Raw genomic sequence first — 6470 nt, forward strand, 5'->3', positions numbered from 1 at the left:
GGCGCATGCGCACAAGCCTTAAATTACCAGCGCATGCGCACAAACCCTTCCACTTGCACATGTGCAGTGTACAGGGGAGCGAGAGGCTAAAGTCTGTGGCACAGGGGAGCGTGTGCATGGCACGAGCACGATCCCGATCTCTGTTTTGTTAGCCCAGTGCAGAGAGAGCTGCTGTGAACTTGTGCCCCCCTTCTGCAGCCCCACTTTGCACATGCGCAGTATGCTACTTCCGTTTCATAGAAAGTCACAACTCAATCCATTTTACCCTATGAGAGTTTCCAATGAACCACTGTCAGCTAAGAAGTTTCACTTAAAAAAAAAACACTATCTGTAAATTGGGTACTGTAGGGTGAATGTGGAACCTAAAACCAATAGATGGGAACAAATATATATAATGGAAACCCCAGATAATGGGATTTAAGACATTATATGAATCTATCATGCAAATAGAGTACTGGTTTCAGTTGTTCATTGTTCACTTTAAAGAGCCATTTTACACAACTCTTTGGCTGCTAAGAAACCTTCCTGCCTCACAGCTTGATTCCATGTACACGACTCAGAGTGGTAACGTTAAACAATTGCTATCCACCTCTTTCACAATTGAATATTTTTATTATCATGTCTCTGTTTCTGTCACAGTAATTAAATATATTGTGCTATGGAGCATGCGTTTCTTTTTTCTTTTCTTGCTATCTAAATTTGTGGCAAAGATTGATGACATGGATGGCAGGAACAAGGAGAGCACCGCTCTGAGAGAAAAAAACAACGGGGAACCAGACAGGAATTGCTGATAAAAAGTTAGGTTTATTCTCAAAAAGGAATCACTCGCAACATTGCTGTCACACAAAGAAAGTCCTCCAAAGCATTTCACCCATCAAGCGCTTTATCAAAGAGTGACTAGTCTCAATGATAGCTGTATTATTTATGCGCACCTGACCAATCTGTTGGATCTACGCAATACACCCGAGAGCCAATCAGAGCACCACTAGTCAGGGAACCAGGTGTGCTATAATGAGTCCAGTGATTGCTAAGAACGAAGGGCGGACTCAGCTCCTGCACCAAACAGCACCGCTAAATCCTGAACAAACAGAATTGTAAAATAAAACCAATGGTTAAACAATTAACAAAACTATTAGACACAAATATAAATAAATAACAAATAAACATAAATGACAATAACAGACACAAATGTTGCAAGATGCTGCATGAACAAAAATAGGGTCAATACCAAATAGTTTGGCAATAAAAATAATATATATTATGTATACATATGTTAACACTACTTTGTATGTGTGTGCTTACTCAACATATTGAGTCATATAAACCTAATAACAAAGAGCTAATAATAGTATAGAACGAAATATGCATAACAATACTCTAGGCTCTTTTTTTTATATATGCATTTTTATATATAGGCTGATACAAATATTTTTAAATATTATAGTGTATATTGCACCACAAGTCACATTGATAAACTGGATAAACTTAGAGTTATATTAAACTTTTATTAAAAACAACTTAAAATATTAACATCTACTCAGTTATCTGGGGATTTTTAGATTTATACTAAATCCATCAAATGTGACAAGAGTGAGTGCAATATAAAACTGTTTTCATTCAAATGCACGTGCCATGCATTCTATAGTATTTTAATGTTGCATTAGTCATTTAATGATTTGATCAATTCAGGATAAGTTTATGTATGTTTCTTGTATATATTTTTACATACTATTTTATCAGGTGACTTGTAACTGTGTATGTCCTTGTATTCGATTGCATTGTATGTATTTTCTCCCAGCAGGTGTTCAAATGTTTCATTAGTGCAGTATCAGTGTGTAGCAAATTAATTATTAGGCTATCTAAGATCACACTGAATACTGCACAAGTACCCCCTGATGAAGTCGCTTATCGCGACGAAACGCATAGGGTAAAGACAAGGACCCTCTATGAATCTATGGACTTATGTATTTTGTCTAAATACACCATTCTGTGTTGAGACTTTAAAATTCAAACACCTTCGTGTATAGTTTATTGAATGCTGTGGTATCCGAGATTATCGCGAGACCTGGACTAGGAGGGGATTCAGTGTGGACGCACACTTCTGGCGTCCTTGGCGGAAGTCTACCGGCATCTGTACACGGGGGAATGGGTGAAGTTCAAAAGATTCTGCTTTGAGTTCCTTGCCTATATTGATTTTTAACATTGTGAATGGCCGTGATCTATTCTATGTAATGAGCATTTATTAAAACTATTTTTACAGTATTATGCTATGGGAGCCACGCTGTCTTCTATTTGTTTTTATATAAATGTTCCCGCTCCCCCTCTGGCTCCGCTCCCACCCCCTTCACAGCTCCACACATCACTCTCCCCCCCTGCACCTCACATCACTCTCCCACCCTGCACCTGACAGCAGTCTCCCCCGCTGCAACCCACATCACCCCCCCCCCTGCACCCCACACCACTCTCCCCCACCTGTACCCAGCGCTGGTTCCCCCCACCCTGTCCCCAGGTGCTGGTTCCCCCCCCTGGTCCCCTGCGCTCCCCCTCCCCCCCCCGTCCCCTCCCCGGTGCTCCCAGCAGATGGAGGATGCGCAGTGTACGTGGGCTGCATGGTGAGGATGAGAAGCGGCAGAGGAGGTGAGCTATTCTCCCCCCCGTCCCCGGCGTACCCGGCAGGTGGAGGATACACAGTGTACGTGGGCTGCAGGGTGATGATGAGAAGTGCCGGAGGAGGCGAGTGGTTCCCCCACCCATTCCCGGTGCTCCCGGCGGGTGGAGGATGTGCAGTGTATGTGGGCCGCAGGGTGAGGATGAGAAGCGCCGGAGGAGATGAGGTGTTCCCCCAGGTCACCGGCGCACAGTAGTTCCCCCCCGGCGGTCACCCCCCCCCCCCCCCCCCCACCCCTCCGGTCCCCGTTGCTCCTTCCCTGCCCCCCCCCCAGAGTGTAGCTAGTATGGGGCCCGCGGGGTGTGGAGGAAAAGTTACCTGTAGGTCCGTTGATTGCTGAGGCGGAGCGCCGACTGAGGAGGATGGAAGGCTGCTTGTGAGCCCCTGTTGGTGATGTCACCCCGCCCCGCAAACCTCACCCCGCAAACCTCGCCCCTCAGCCAATGGGAGAGCGCTAGCGAGGCCAGCCAACAAATCCAAAAACGCACAACCCCACAGACAAACATCCTGACAGACAAACATTTCAGTTTTTTATATATATATATATATATATATATATATATATATATATACAGTGTTCGACCAAATCACCCAAAAATCTACTCGCCCAACCCAAAAATCTACTCGCCACCTAGTCCCCGCCCCCAACCCCGCCCCCTAGTCCCGCCCCCAACCCCGCCCCTAGTCCCGCCCCCAACCCCGCTTTAAAATAAAATATATAAATAAAATACATTTAATAAATTCCTAGTCAGAACAACATTCGTTTTTGACATAAATGTATTTATTGTATTACATTATACTACAATTAGTCCTTGTTACATGTGTGTGTGTAAATGTCGGATCTAGAAATAAAAGCCAGGTGTGAATGACTAGTTTCCTTAAAGAGCCAGAGCGCGGACTGAACTTTTCATAGTTTCCTGAACCCCTTAACCAATGTCTGGATGTCCCCGCTTCACAATATCTAAAGCAGCAATCCCACCTGGGATCTTACCTGATTCGCAGTCCCTCAATGTCCAGGTACGCTCATTCCCGCAATGTTATACATTGGGGAGGTGTTCATTACCTGTCTTCTGGGTTAGGGGGGGGGTTCCGATGTCTTCCGTGTGAAGCTTGAGCCAGATCTGGAAGAAAGCAGTATAGGGTAGTTAAGATTTTGGTGTAGTATAGGGCAGTTAAGATATATAGGGTAAATAAGAGATCCAGAGTGTGAGTGACAGAGAGAGAGAGTGTGGGAGTGACAGAGAGAGAGAGTGTGGGGAAGAGGGAGAGAGAGTGTTGGGGGAGAGGGAGAGAGAGTGTTGGGGAGAGAGGGAGAGAGAGTGTTGGGGAGAGAGGGAGAGAGAGTGTTGGGGAGAGAGGGAGAGAGAGTGTGGGGGAGAGAGGGAGAGAGAGTGTGGGGGAGAGAGGGAGAGAGAGTGTGGGGGAGAGAGGGAGAGAGAGTGTGGGGGAGAGAGGGAGAGAGAGTGTGGGGGAGAGAGGGAGAGAGAGTGTGGGGGAGAGAGGGAGAGAGAGTGTGGGGGAGAGAGGGAGAGAGAGTGTGGGGGAGAGAGGGAGAGAGAGTGTGGGGGAGAGAGGGAGAGAGAGTGTGGGGGAGAGAGGGAGAGAGAGTGTGGGGGAGAGAGGGAGAGAGAGTGTGGGGGAGAGAGAGAGAGAGTGTGGGGGAGAGAGAGAGAGAGAGAGTGGGGGGGGGAGAGAGTGGGGGGGAGAGAGAGTGTGGGGGAGAGGGAGAGAGAGTGTGGGGGAGAGAGAGAGTGTGGGGGAGAGAGTGTGGGGGAGAGAGTGTGGGGGAGAGAGGGAGAGAGAGTGTGGGGGAGAGAGGGAGAGAGAGTGTGGGGGAGAGAGGGAGAGAGAGTGTGGGGGAGAGAGAGAGTGTGGGGGGGGAGAGAGAGTGTGGGGGAGAGAGGGAGAGAGAGTGTGGGGGGGGGAGAGAGAGAGTGTGTGGGGGGGGGGAGAGAGAGAGTGTGGGGGGGAGAGAGAGAGAGTGGGGGGGAGAGAGAGAGTGTGGGGGAGAGAGAGTGTGTGGGGGAGAGAGAGAGAGAGAGAGAGAGTGTGTGGGGGAGAGAGAGAGAGAGAGAGTGTGTGGGGGAGAGAGAGAGAGTGTGTGGGTGAGAGAGAGAGAGTGTGTGGGGGAGAGAGGGAGAGAGAGTGTGGGGGAGAGAGGGAGAGAGAGTGTTGGGGAAGAGAGAGTGTGGGGGGGAGAGAGAGAGAGTCGGGGGGGAGAGAGAGAGTGTGGGGGAGAGAGAGAGAGTGTGGGGGAGAGAGAGAGAGAGAGAGAGAGAGAGAGTGTGGGGGAGAGAGAGAGAGAGTGTGGGGGAGAGAGAGAGAGAGAGTGTGGGGGGGAGAGAGAGCATGTGGGGGGGAGAGAGAGCGTGTGGGGGGGAGAGAGAGAGTGTGGGGGGGAGAGAGAGAGTGTGGGGGGGGAGAGAGAGTGTGTGGGGGGAGAGAGAGTGTGGGGGAGACAGAGGAGAGAAACGGTGGGTGACACACACAGAGGGTGGGTGATACACAGAGAGAGAGGCTGGGTGAGTGACTGGCTGGTTGAGTGGTTTGCTGGGTGAGTGGCTGGGTGGGGCAGGGGTGACTGGGTGGGTGAGTGACTGACACTGACTGGGGGTGGGGGGGTGACTGACACTGACTGGGGGGTGGGGGGGGTGACTGACACTGACTGGGGGAATGGCCGCTCGTTGGGGGCCGGCTCATATAGAGCCTGGCCGCGCGCCCACAAAGCCTGGAGCGCGCGCCAATCAGGAGTCAGGTAGGGGAGTTTTTTTGTTTTGTTTTTCAGCGCGAGCAGGGAAATTTCAGCGCGAACGGGGGAATTTAAAAAAAAAAACACGTGTGCTGCTTGGGCCAATAGTTACTCGCCCGGGGGTTAAATCCACCCGCCCCGGGCGAGTAAATGTATACAATTGTCGAACACTGTATATATATATATATATATAGACAATCACATTAATTTCACTGATGTGCTTCATGGTATAATATCCTCTGTTGCTCTCCTTTGTTTAGAAGTCTATGCATATTTATTCAGTATTTGTTTACATGCAAGTTCTACTTATTGTAGTATTCCCATATGCACTTATGGTTCACATGACATAGTCTGGCTCTGCCCTCTAGTAATGTCAGTACATTCCATCATGATCCCCACCACTCCCCCACACTCCCCCACACCTACAGTAGCGACATACTTTATCGCACTAAATGCCGGCGGCATGCCGGGATCTACCCCAGCTGCCGCCAGTAATAACCGCGCGCCGCCGCGTTTCCCCCACGCACCCCCCCTCCAACTCGCGCGCAATTTACTATGCTTCCGGACCCCGAGCCCGGCTTCTGCTCTGCCCCTCTGCTTCCCCGCACCCCCGCTTACCTTGATTTGATCTCCAGGGGTGTCGGGGAAGCCTGGGGAAGCCAGGGAAGACGGGGAAGACGGGCGCGCTTGTGACTGTGACGTCACAGTGCGCCGCCACGCGCCGCGGCTACCCGCTTCCCAGCCACATACAGCCAGCGGCTTTTGCTCGAATAAGAGCTGCCGCTGCTGTATATGTCCCTGGTTTTATTATATTTCACTTATGTATGGCACTACCTGCTTTACTTGTTTAGATACCCTCTCCCTGCTGTCCCTGACATATCAATCAGAGCTCACACCCATTGGTAACCATGACAATGGATGCAATACACAGATGGGTGATTAGCAGTATGGAGGTATCTCATGTAAGCTTAATCAACACATGACATCAGAGCTGCAGGTTTCTTGTGTTATTTTAATTGGGTGATGGTGATTGGTTAATTGACTTTCAGTGTT

Source organism: Ascaphus truei, chromosome 7, assembly GCF_040206685.1.
Source record: "Ascaphus truei isolate aAscTru1 chromosome 7, aAscTru1.hap1, whole genome shotgun sequence".
In the NCBI taxonomy this organism is placed as follows: domain Eukaryota; kingdom Metazoa; phylum Chordata; class Amphibia; order Anura; family Ascaphidae; genus Ascaphus; species Ascaphus truei.